The sequence below is a fragment of the Suncus etruscus genome, chromosome 1 (assembly GCF_024139225.1).
Source record: "Suncus etruscus isolate mSunEtr1 chromosome 1, mSunEtr1.pri.cur, whole genome shotgun sequence".
NCBI classification, from domain to species: Eukaryota; Metazoa; Chordata; class Mammalia; order Eulipotyphla; family Soricidae; genus Suncus; species Suncus etruscus.
In genome coordinates, this window is record NC_064848.1 from 145,463,959 (window position 1) to 145,476,103 (window position 12,145).

Below are 12,145 nucleotides of genomic sequence, written 5' to 3' on the forward strand. Positions count from 1 at the left end.
TGGAATCATGTGTCACACACAGTTTCTTTAGTCAATACACAAATAAATCTGGGCAAATGCAATATGAAGTATAAAATAGTGATATAAACAATCCTTGTATGAAATGGCATTCTCCCAGAAGGAGAAAAAGAGGTCCATATCTTTGATTTGCTAAACCTTGGCAACATTTATATGAGAAAAAGAGGTTAGGTTAATTTTAAATTTTTCTTATGCTTTTTACTTTTTATAGATTATAATTATACTTTACTTAAAAGTAAGGGCGCTGGGGGATATATTACAACAGATCTTGAACTGTCTTGAACTGAGCTAACTCACTTTTAATCCATGGCACCCCTTCTGGTTCCTTGAGCACCACTATTAGTCATACTTGAGAACAGAGTTGAGAGTAAACTTTGAACATATGGATATGGCTCAAAACCCAAAACACACCAAAAATAATAAAAGAAGTTAAAATTCTGGTCTATGATCCTAAAATCAAGACTATTTATTCACTGTTGAATCTCAACTCTGTTCAGTAATACTCACCCTAGGACAGTTAGAAATATTCAGAGATTTTTTAATTTTTATTTTGCTTGATAAAACACTAACAGTTAATATTTGGGGGTGGTGGTGGCAGGAGGTGGAAGAGGGAATCATTTATTCTCTGTGTTCTAATATGCAGTCTCACATAAAATGTTTATCCTGTTTCATTGTTTCTAGGGATAGATCTCTTCCTGAGAAAAACCCCATAAAGACCATTATCATAAATAAAGACAAGTTACTGAGGGTGGGTTGTTATTATACACAAAAGTTATCCCACAGGACTTACACTTTTAGTAAGAATGCTAACCACCAATCTATTGGGTACTTTTAATATCTCAGCCACTGTAATAAATAAATGGCCTGAATTAAAAATAAAAATTTTCTTTCCTGCTGTGTCAACCAAATGTGAATTGTGTAAGTTCGTATATAGTTATGATCTGAGTATATTTATATGCAGGATTAAGAGTTAAGTACAGGGGGCTACATGGAGATTCTTGGGGAAAAAACCCTCATTTGCTGTCAATAGTGCTATATTTCTTGTAAGCAAGGAAGAGCTAGCTCTTTGTTTTGAATATAGGCTGTCTCAAATGAGTGAATAGTAAAGATAAATTTCTTGACATGAATTGCAAGTATACAAAAGTTATTTTTTCTATCTATCCTTGATATCAAATGATGTTCTGGGAAAAATGTCAATTTATGATCTGAGACCTCATTAAACAATCTTGTATATATTGTCAGCAACATAATAACTAATTATATTTCATCTGTCTAAGCAATACTGTTCTCCTTTTTCAAAAGGATGTTGGGACTTTGTGTAACAGATAATGACTTGTCAATTTTGATTTTCCTTTAATCTGAGGAACAGGCTTTCTGATAAAGTTTGAAAGGCAAATAGATATAACTTTAATTAGTATTTTATTACTGAAAAATGTGATAAGCTAACATTTACCCATTTTTATAAACTTTGAAAAAACAGTATACTTTACCTAAGTGGTACAATGTACTTTTCTATTCATGTTTATTTCAGAGCACTTTTACTCTATTTCTATTTCTTGTCAGGTTAAGTAATTATTAAGTATGACTTTTAGTTTTTAAAATAGATTCTTTAATTAACTCAATGTGAGATACAGTTGCAAAGCTATTCATTGTTGAGTTTCAGCTATATAATATACAACATCCTTCACCAATGAGCATTTTCTGCAACCAGTATCCCCAGTTTTCCTCCTGTCCTCCCCTTTGACTGCTCTCTTGTTATGCGTCTGGGGCAGACATTTTTCTTCTTTCTCTCTCTTCCTTTTTTCCCCTTTAGATATACTGTAGTTTGCAATATTATTACTGAAGGGGTATCATGCATATAACTTTTTCTCCTTTCAGTACCTAGCTCGTGTCTAGAGTGGTTATTTCCAACTCTCATTGTCATAGTGGTCCCTTCTCTGCACTCCTTATTATTTTTTGAAAAATATGAAATACTTCATGAAATTTTGTGCCATCCTTGCATAGGGGCCATTCTAATGTTCTCTGTATCATTCCAATTTTAGTATATGTTCTCCCAAAGCATGAGTTTTAGTTTTACATGTAAATAATTTTCTGTAGCTCTGATGTGCTTAATTGTCTTCTAAAATTTCTCCTTTGCTTCAGTTATCCAGACATCAATGAAGAATAATCTGAATTTGTTGCAAAATTGACATTGCCTTATTTCTGTCACTTGGTGTTGAACTTGAATTCTATCTCTTGACAGGCATTAGTTGAATAAAATTCATTAGTCTGTAATATTCTTATGATCTTACTGTTGCTATGTCAACATAATTAGGGAATCTATAATAAAAATCAGATGAAATAAAGGACATCCAATCAAGTATCTGTAGTCAGTCTTTATCTTTTTCTCCCTGTGTCTACCTCTGAAGTAGTTGTATTATAATGTCATTTCACATGGACTTATAAATATGATACAGATTCCTTGTATATTTTTCTCAATTTATTATAGTTGTAACAATTTGCAAAATAATATCATTACCAGAATATTGATCTTTTCATCTTAATTGATCATCCTATTGATTTTATTCATATTTGTTCAGTTTTACTTGTAACTGTGTGTATCTGTTTTACATAACTTTATTCAGGTGTAAGATTCATGTATTCTGCACTAAAGTCAAGATACTGACTATGTATGAGGGAAATGCAGAGCCTGTTTAGAGTACAGGCAGGGGTCGGGTGGGGAGGAGGGAGATTTGGGACATGGGTGATGGGAATGTTGCACTGGTGATGGGTGGTGTTCCTTTTATGACTGAAACCCAAACACAATCATGTATGTAATCAAGGTGTTTAAATAAAAAAAATAATAAAATAAAAAACAAGTCAATAGGGAAAAAAAAAAAAGATACTGACTAGTTCAACCCCATACCTCTTTTGTGTACCTTGATTACTAAACTCACATTTATCCTGCTCCCCATTCTTGCCTCCCCTATAACCCTGGAAAAAACTCATATGTCCATTATTTTAGAACTTTTGCATTTAATAACAGGTTTAATGAAATCAGAACATTATCTTTGAAAATTATATACTTTCCAAGATATATACTTTTCCCAAGATAAATGCCCTATTTGGGTCAGGTGATAAGTACATGTTTAGTTTAGTTGTTTTGTTTTGTTTTGTTTTGTTTTAAGAAATTGCTGGTCCTTCTCAAAGTGCTGAATCCTCACTAGTAATATATGCATAATAGAGTTTTTATAAATCCTCAATGCCATTTGAAGTTGTTACCATTTTTACTGTAGCCATTCTGATAGTTTGTTGAGATAGTTTGTTGGTGATAGTTTGTTGAGATGACCAAGATTCTTTCTTGGGGGGACATACCAGGTGATGCTTAGGGATTACTTTTTATGCTGCACTTAGGAATCACTCTTGGTGGGCTCAGGGGAGACCATATGGATACTACAGATTAAAATCAGGTTAGCTGTATTCAAGTCAATTGCCCTACCTTCTGTATTATCTTTTTGGTTTAATGTCAGGTTATTTATATGTATCTCTAAGACATAATGGGAAGAATAGCTTGGTCCACACCATATGTGTGCCTGTGCATCTGCTTGAAATTATTCCTAAATTTGCAGAACTGTTTTTGCTGGTGTTATAAGGTCTTAAGGAAGGAATGTGAAGCAAGGCATGCTGATTTATTCTCAAAATCTTTAATATGCATGTTAGAAGTCAGAATCACTTTCTCTGATTGTTTTCTACGTGTCTCCCAAGGGTAGAATATTGTTTTCCCCTAAAGAGTTCCTTCTTGAGGATTTCATCCTTTGTCTCAGGGAACAGGCCCCACTATTTTATCTTAGTTAGGGCAGCATATCTCCTGCAGAAATCTGCTCACTGTTTTTCTAATTCCTTAAACTGCATTCAAGGCTGTGACTCTACATACAACATAGATTATGGATGATGTGGCTATGATATCATTCTTGGTTTGACATTGTCTTTCTGGGTTCTGCATAACAGACTTCAGTTGCCCCTTGTCTAGTCAATAGTTACGGATTTGTGGTAAATTCAACGGGCATCTGACATCCCAGGAGAGACTATCTCATACATGGGTAGGAAGTTCTGACAACCAATAGTTTTTCCAGTCCTAATTTTTCTATAATTCCAGAGAAGTGATGTTTTTTATGATGGGCAATAAAAGGGATATGATGGCATTTAACCCACAGAGGTGAATAAGGCAGTAGGAAGTGATGAGAATTCTCATTCCTACACTTTATGAAATAACATAGAGTGGAAAACAGCCCCTTGTAAGTACTTAGCTCAGTTGTAGCCCAATGGAAAAACTTCCTCTTGGCACCCTATTATTCTGTCTAGAGAGGAAACAAATTTACCTGTCATGACCTATTGTGATGAATCTGTGGAAAGTGTGAGAGGGGGATATTTGGTGTCATCAAATCTCCATACAATTACTTAAAAGTATTGGCTGGAGTTTCACCTCTGATGACATCTGAGTTTGATTTATAGGTGTTAGAGCTCTGAGGTAACAGATATTGAACGTTGGAAATGCTCCTTGTCTCAGTAACGATGTGCTGATACAGGCTGATTTTTCCCTGAAGCCTCAGCAGAGGCGTTCTCTTCCTCTGAATCATATAAGTGTTAATAATTCACTTGTTTTGTCTTTCATTTCCTAGCTAGATGAGATATGCGTAGTCTTGATAAAGGAGTGCATTATGATTCATAATCTATATAGGCTCAGTCTCTGTGGCTTTGGGGGGATGATAAACCATTGAACATGTACTGGGGAAGGCAAACAATATATGAGCACGACCCAGGTTTATGTGTTGTGTGTGTGTGTTTGTGAGTGTATGTCTCAATGGGAGAATGCCCTTACCATCCAAGCATGAGGTTGTGATATTATCATCATAGCAAACAAGGGTATACACCTTGATCTTCAGCTCTGGTCTTTGAGGCAGCAGCAACAACAAGGGAAAGAAGGAGGAAAGAGGAGTAAGAGTGAGTTCTCCTGGGTACAAGAGATTCCAGGAAGGAGGAAGATGAAGGTCAAGCTCAAATTATTTGACACATTTTAAAGAGAGGAGTGTTTCACATAATCTGGGGTGGGGGTGGAGAACTACAGATTTCCTTTTCAGATAACCAGCAGTTAGAATTCTCTCCCAAATGCCTATTCCTGATTGAAGAAAGAGGCAATTCTTGACGCAAATCACAAGACCATGGAGATGCTGGTATCACTTGAGTGTGCTCACACAATCTAGTCTTCATGTTTTTTTTTTTCCTTCTAAAAGAAAGTAACACAGGTTAAATTTATGGTATAATGTTTCTTTTTTTGTGGTTTTTGGGTCACACCCAGCAGTGCTCACGGGTTACTCCTGGCTCCATGCTCAGAAATTGCTCCTGGCAGGCACGGGGGACCATATGGGACGCCGGGATTCGAACCGATGACCTTGTGCATGAAAGGCAAACGCCTTACCTCCATGCTATCTCTCTGGCCCTGGTATAGTGTTTCTTAAGGTATAAAATAAGAGTCCCTTTTAAAAAAAAAAGCTTGGCCATTGGCATTTGTAGACTGGTAGTAGGCTGATATGTCCAAGAACTCTTTGTTTAATAACTTCCAGTGAGCACAGGGTTTTGTGTCAGACCATTAAAATGTACTGAATACAATTACTTAGCTGATGTTCTTTTAAGATATGCTTTTCTCTTTTCACTTTAAATAAATAAATATGAAAATGAAAGGAAAGAAAAATATGATCTTAAGTTAGTAATTTTATTTTAGAAGCAGTTGCATTTCTATGCTGAATTTAAAAACAAACAGCCAAACTTTTTTCAAAGATGCATTCCTATCAAACTGAAGTTCTTGGAGAGTCTAGGCAAAATGATCTGTTTGCTAGGTTGTTCATTGGTGTCCCTGTTTGTGAGGGAAGTTCAGTGATATGAGAGTGTGAATAAGTGGAAGCATTTAAAAATGGCTTCAGAAAAAGTGTTTGTTTGCTCTGCCTTGAGTGGACTGGCTGACCAGCCTGTGCTTGTTCAGGAATTTACCAGGAGAAACAAATCCAAGCAAAAACACTGAAGATTACAGACTGGGGATGAATCAGTAGCCAATTAATATAGCTAAGAAAAAAACGCAAGTTTGTTAGTACTACTTTGGTAGTGGTGGTGTTCAGAATTTTGTATATCAATACCAAAATATCAATGCTATTATAACCACATTTTCTAAATTTATAATAAACATATACTTATATATGCATAAAACAAACAAGAGAGTAATAAGTAAGTTTTTTCTTCTTTTCCTTGGTCCTATATAGATAAGCATACTAAAATGTCTAGTAGGTTCAAAGAAAAGCAATGGCCATACTTACCTGGCAGGGGAGATACCATGATCATGAAGGTGGTTTCCCCAGGACGAGGCTCACCCATTGCACTCCAGGTGTGCTGACTCCTGTGATTTTTCCAAATGTGGAAAACTCGACTGCATAATTTGTGGTAGTGAGGGATTGCATTCACGCTCTCCCCTAAAAAAAGAAAAGTAAAAAGAAAAACAATGGTCAGGATAATGTATCTCCATTTATTTCCCTATCTTACTCCAAATTGTTTTATTCTCCCAGGCTTATACCTTCCACAGAATCTTTTGACTGCAAAAAATAATAATAATAATAATAATAATAATGCAAGCAAGCAAACAAACAAAAAGGCATGCCTTCTTAGCATTAATTAACATTTTCTTTAACCATTTATATCTTATTTCTTTCATTAAGTACTTCAATATTTACTCTTAGGCTTTCTCCTAAAACTGTGTATCACAAGTCACAAACTTTTCAATGCCAAATTAACACCTGACTGCTTTGTACTTCAGTTCTTCATTTTTAGATTTCCAGGGACATTGGAATCAGTTTGATTGTGAGAGGTGTTCCCACATTAGAATCTCTGGAGAATGGCTTATTATAAAATAAGAACATAAATAGAAAATGTAATAGATAAGTCATTGAAATGTGTTGATGTATAATTTACTGGTGTTTCAGAGTCTAGCTCCAAGAAAGTGAGAAGTGTTATTAGGAAAAGACAAGAGAAGTAAAGAGAGCCTTGGAATTCTGTTCTCATTAAGTTATTCACAAGATGGTATTGATCTAATTGTATGTTAGGTTAGCGCGCACAAGGCAGATGCCTTACTGCTTGCGCCACATCTCCAGCCCCTTGTTCAATATTTTTAAAAATGTAAAAGATATGATTAGAAAATTCTTTTTTTAATTAGAAAATTATTTAAAAAATCTTGTAAATATGGTGCTCGCTTTGGCAGCATGTATACTAAAATTGGAATGATACAAAGAAGATTAGCATGGCCCCAGTGCAAGGATGACATGCAAATTTGTGAAGCGTTCTATATTTTTAAAAAAATTTGTAAATATGAAAAATAAATGAGCATTCATGAAAAATGTCATTTTATTTTTGCTTTGGATTAGGATGAATTAAAAGTATTGTAATTTTCTTAATCTACCCAGCATTCTGCAATTGCCTTTGTCCAATTAATGAGAAGGAAAAATGAATTATTATTTAATAAGTATTTCTTATTAAACAAAAATTTAAATTTGTAGCCCTGTGGGAAGAAATTATAAGAAGAGACTTATAGTGAATTAGTTGGTAATTACTATTCTAGAGAAGAGAGACTCTATTTGATGAATTTCTGCCCTACCATGGGGTCTAAGGAATGGTCAGCAATTACATAAACATTCTGAATACAGGTTCATCTGAGCTAAGTAAGACTTGAAAAGTCAACTTTAGAATGAGCTTATGGTAAGTGATATTTGGCAACTTCAGATAAAATTAATTTTATTAGAGAAGTTTATTTTATAAGTTAGAGAGGCTTATGTCTTATAGTTAGGAATGCAAGGTAGATGCTGAGACAATGGCCTTTGCCTTTAATGAATGCCTGAGTTTCTTTGGACATCAATGGGGCTGTTATGCTATATCAAAGTGGGCAGATGATAATATTAATCTAATTGGTTGGTTGAATTCTGGCTTGCATGGAAGAACTGTAACATGGAACACTTGGTGGCTAGCATACTAATCTTACACACGTTCTACAAGAAACTGAGGGTAGTTTGCATCTGCTGAAATGAAGCTCCTGGGAAGCTTCCTCTTTTTGGGGATAATGGGGCGAAGTATTTTTCTGCCTTCTTATCCAGGTCAGAATTTATTAGAAAAAGTGATCAGTTTTCAGGGAAAGTTTTCTGGGCGGGGTCTTGGGAACCGGATATTACTTTACCTTACCTGCTAGAACACTCCCATTTCCTGGGAGTGGTCTTGGGAAGGTGAGATAAGGCCTTTGGGCCAGGGGATTGGGGCCTTTTTGGTCTTTTGCCAGCATGGAGGTCAAAGGGAAGATGCTGAAAGAAGTTAAGACGCAGGGCTAGCTAAAATGGCTGAATGCTTAATTGGCTATGATATAGGCCACATATGTGGTGGATAGGGTATGAATAAAGCTGATACTTCCTGATGCCTATCTGAGTGAGTCTGATTCCTGCCTCGACCACCTGAAGATGATGACCTGACAGTTAATGGAGGATGAAGCCACGTGGTCCTGAGAACTAAGGACAAAGGCCTTCATCCACCATCCAAGTTCATCCTAAGGGCTTAATGCAACACTGGTCCTTCAAAACAATAGCTTTCTTAATTTTGTCTCTTGAATAAATTCTTACAATAAAAAAAACAATAGCTTTCTTTATTTACGTAGACTATAGTTAAAAAATGGTAAAATTTTAAAAATGTATTGCCTTCTAAGAAATGTTATTTTAAAATAATTATGGAAGTCTAGTTGTTTTTTATTTTATGTTTTGTGGAAAATAAATGTAGAATTTTTCTCAGATATACCAAGAGCAGATATACCAAAGAGCAGAAGAAGAAAGGATAAAGAATAAAAAGAGGAGAAACTCCTTACACTTGGCATTAAGCTCAGATTTGTTCTGGGAAGACTGTATGTAATTTTTATTGTTTAAAGACTGATATAATTTTGTGAGAATTATTATGTGTGTGTGTGTGTGTGTGTGTGTGTGTGTATGCACAGCTGAGAAAGAACTGGTCCTAAGAAAATTGTTTAGAGCTTTTTGGCTTTTTTGAGTAAAACATTAAACAGCAAGTTATCCATTTTCCCGAAGGTGCTATTTCTGCTGTAACAAATTTGGCTCCTGCTTGGGCACCATCTCTGAAGCAGGCCTTGGGCACTGCACATTGCTTTGCTCCTCAGAAGCTCAGGTTTCTGTGAGGATTCTTGGCAGGCTATCCTGTATCACCTAATCACTAAATCACTCTTCTGCAGTTCTGAAGCTTGACTTCACAAATGATTTCTAGCAGTTTCTTTTTCTTTAAGTAGAGCAAACTCTTGTTTTCTTCTCCAGAATGATTTGCATTTTGCAGAGGCATCTTTAACAACAATTTGGAGCAGTTTTCTTCACAGGAGATAGCTCTAGGGAGTTGGTAAGGTTAGGGGAAACTGAAAGAATGCTGACTTCCCTTATTAGCATGCAGGAGATCAGGCCAGTGTGGTGGATAGTACTGGGCAGAAGTGTATTGGACAACTGCCATTCAATGACAAGAAAACCAGAGACTAAGCATTAAGCAAAGCCATTGAAAGTAGTTTTGTCCAAAATAGAAAAAGAAAAATATTTAATGAGAACTATATACACTAGTAAAGAGAAGTAAGGATATATGAATTAAAACACACACACACACACACACACACACACACACACACACACACACACACACACACAAAGGGTTTTTAAAGCCTTGGAGGAAAGATAGAGAAAAAAGACACATTTCAGATTTTGTAAAAAAAAAAAAATCCACTTTATTCCTCCCCCACATCCCTCCAAAAATCACACTAGACTTTGAGAAAAACTTTAATTAAGCCAGTTCTGAGAAACATCTGAGCTTCTTGATTCTACTTTTTTTCTGTGGTCCTCTGGGGAACAGAGTTATTGAGAATGGTGTATTTCTTTTCTCATCTAAGTACACCTGAAAGAGATTTTATCATTCTACCGCTGAGTTCCTCTTTAACTGAAAGTAGGCTATTCAGACTTCAATCTTGCCCCAGGTATAGTTGGGGTGCCCAAGAGAGTGGGTACCTCTTTTTGCCTAAAGTTCTATTCAAGGGATTCATCCTTCTAGTCCCAAAAGGAATGACTGTCAACTAGTATTTGCATTGTTTTTCACTGCCATTCTTTTATTCTGTATTGAACTCAGTGTTTGTTTCCTAGTGAACAGAAAAAAAAAATGTGGGATAAGTCACAGATCTCAGGTTTAAAATGAGAATTTTATCTCAGCTCTTAATCTTTATGTACCTGTAATATTTTCAGCACAGAGTTAACCTGCAGGATTTTACTATTAACATGTGAAAAATCTGAGGAAAAGACATTTTCAAATATTCTCTCTCTTCTGGCATGTAGTTTAACGGGATTGCTTCAAAATTCAGACTTTCAGGGAGTACCACCATAGGGTAAAGTAATTGCTCCATTTGGATGAAGAATAGGAAGAATTTCCAAAAGTTAAATCATTAGAAAAGTCATTTTTCAAGGTATTAAAATAATTTTATTCATTATCTTCTTTTGTGGAAAAAATACCAACTGCAGCAAAAAGGAAGAATATTCAGGAAATAATTAGAATATTGAATAATGAAGTATAATGAGGCTATAAAAAAGGACTCATGAAAATTGGTTTGCGTAGAGAAAGCTCAGGTAACTCTTATCTAGGAAAAGTTTTACTAGCAAAAATAAACTAGTTTTCTGTCAGCGTAAGAAAGAATAAGCTGAAAAGGTTTTACAGTAAGGCAGGTGAGATTCTAGTGGGATCTAATGAGGGTTTTAAGACTGCAAAGGAATCCAACACTGAAATAAAATGTTCAGCAAGGCTACTTATTTTCTCTCCCAAGTAACCTTAAGGATGAAAGAGATATCTATTTGTTCTGAATTGTTTACTTACATGAACGATTAATGGCTAGGTGATTTCTGTGCCTTTTAGAGCTTAAAAATATTCTCTCATAGTTGATTTAATAATTTCCTTTGAGAAAAGTTATTTTATAGTGAAACAGTGATTATACTCAAATATTTTAAAAGTTAGGCACTGTGATTTAAAAAATTGCTAATAATAAGCGTTTCAGACATACAAAGTTCCTACTCCAAACCCACCACCAGAGTCAATATTCCTCCACCACTATCCAAGCCAACGTCTTTAGTAAACTCATTAAAAATTTTTTTTTATATGGAATAATAATACAGTGGGTAGGGTGTTATCTTTAATTTTTGGCATTCCATATAGTCCTCCAAATATAATTCCTGAGCATAGAGCCAGGAGTAACACCTGTCTCCCCTCAAATTCTTTATAGTTTGGGTCATATGCCTAAGTTGTTTTATACACAGTAGTGAGTAAAAGAGGAAAAAGAAGAAAATTATTCCAATGGCAGTGAAGAACAAATGTATACATTTGGCATTTTGGGAGGAAAAAAACACAACTCTCTGCAAGTATAAAATTTCAGAGAAGGCATATTTTACCTTAATTTTAATTGAATTTTAGACTCATTTAACAATACATTTCTTAAGATACCTAGTTTAAAAATACATTTAAAGAGAGACAAAATAATCAGTCCTCTTACTGGCAAGAAAATTCGGGAAACATGATTTTTTTAGCTATTTGAAAATATAAAAATTATTTCAAAAATGCTATTTTTTAACCCTATAAATCATCTTATAGAATAGCCAATATATTTAATTTTTTCTAATATATTGCTAATCAGTATTAAATGACTACTCAGTTGGTCAAGATGTTGCTGTTCAAGTTAAGCAATTTTTCCCTAGAAACTTTAAATCTCGATTTCATCTTTATATATATATATATATATATATTACTTCCATTTAGAATTGTGTTTTATGTATGTGTAAGCATTATATTTTAGAAATTTAAGATTTTTAATCTATTTTTTATTGAAACCATTGTGATTTACGAAGTTCTTCATAGTTGGGTTTCAGACATATAATGAATCATGGCCAATTCCACTACCATTGTTGACTTCCTTCCATTAATGTTCTCCAGGTGCATCCCATACCACCATCCCTTGCCCCCAAGCCTGCCAGTAGAACAGGCTCATTTTAAGTTT

At 34.9% G+C, this 12,145-nt stretch overlaps 3 non-coding genes across 3 annotated transcripts; 2 read left to right on the plus strand and 1 right to left on the minus strand.

Moving 5' to 3' along the window:
* Positions 1-1,977: 1,977 nt before the first annotated feature.
* LOC126028021 (U6 spliceosomal RNA) lies at positions 1,978-2,080 on the minus strand. The gene has a single exon (XR_007502364.1). It is a non-coding gene; the product is annotated as a U6 spliceosomal RNA (small nuclear RNA).
* Positions 2,081-6,354: 4,274 nt separating this feature from the next.
* Positions 6,355-6,518, plus strand: LOC126028250 (U1 spliceosomal RNA). The gene has a single exon (XR_007502408.1). It is a non-coding gene; the product is annotated as a U1 spliceosomal RNA (small nuclear RNA).
* Positions 6,519-7,281: 763 nt separating this feature from the next.
* On the plus strand, positions 7,282-7,388 carry LOC126026889 (U6 spliceosomal RNA). Its single transcript, XR_007502090.1, has one exon. It is a non-coding gene; the product is annotated as a U6 spliceosomal RNA (small nuclear RNA).
* Positions 7,389-12,145: the final 4,757 nt, after the last annotated feature.